The following is a 713-nucleotide window of genomic DNA, read 5'->3' as shown; positions in this document are numbered from 1 at the left end:
TGCCATTGGAGCAAACAACTTTGAGCTGAAACCTCAATTAGTTTCTCTGATGCAGCAGAACTGCAAGTTTCATGGACTTCCATCTGAAGATCCTTTTCAGTTCTTAACTGAATTCTTGCAGATATGTGATACTGTTAAGACTAATGGAGTAGATCCTGAAGTCTACAGGCTCATGCTTTTCCCTTTTGCTGTAAGAGACAGAGCTAGATTATGGTTGGACTCTCAACCAAAAGACAGCCTGAACTCTTGGGATAAGCTGGTCACGGCTTTCTTAGCCAAGTACTTTCCTCCTCAAAAGCTGAGCAAGCTTAGAGCTGATGTTCAAACCTTCAGACAGAAAGAAGGTGAATCCCTCTATGAAGCTTAGGAAAGATACAAACAGTTGACCAAAAAGTGTCCTTCTGACATGCTTTCAGAATGGACCATCCTAGATATATTCTATGATGGTTTATCTGAGCTATCAAAGATGTCACTGGACACTTCTGCAGGTGGATCCATTCACCTAAAGAAAACGCCTGCAGAAGCTCAAGAACTCATTGACATGGTTGCTAATAACCAGTTCATGTACACTTCTGAAAGGAATCCTGTGAGTAATGGGACGCCTATGAAGAAGGGAGTTCTTGAAGTTGATACTCTGAATGCCATATTGGCTCAGAATAAAATATTGACTCAGCAAGTCAATATGATTTCTCAGAGTCTGCATGGAATGCAAG

General features: G+C 41.2%; 1 non-coding gene across 1 annotated transcript; it reads right to left on the bottom strand.

Moving 5' to 3' along the window:
* Nucleotides 1-304: 304 nt before the first annotated feature.
* Nucleotides 305-412, bottom strand: LOC148568967 (small nucleolar RNA R71). Its single transcript, XR_015882393.1, has one exon. It is a non-coding gene; the product is annotated as a small nucleolar RNA R71 (small nucleolar RNA).
* Nucleotides 413-713: the final 301 nt, after the last annotated feature.

This window comes from Arachis ipaensis, chromosome B4 (genome assembly GCF_059453495.1).
Source record: "Arachis ipaensis isolate K30076 ecotype BB chromosome B4, ASM5945349v1, whole genome shotgun sequence".
Taxonomy (NCBI): Eukaryota; Viridiplantae; Streptophyta; class Magnoliopsida; order Fabales; family Fabaceae; genus Arachis; species Arachis ipaensis.
Note: the sequence above shows the minus strand (reverse complement) of the source record. Positions and strands in the feature narration are given on the sequence as shown.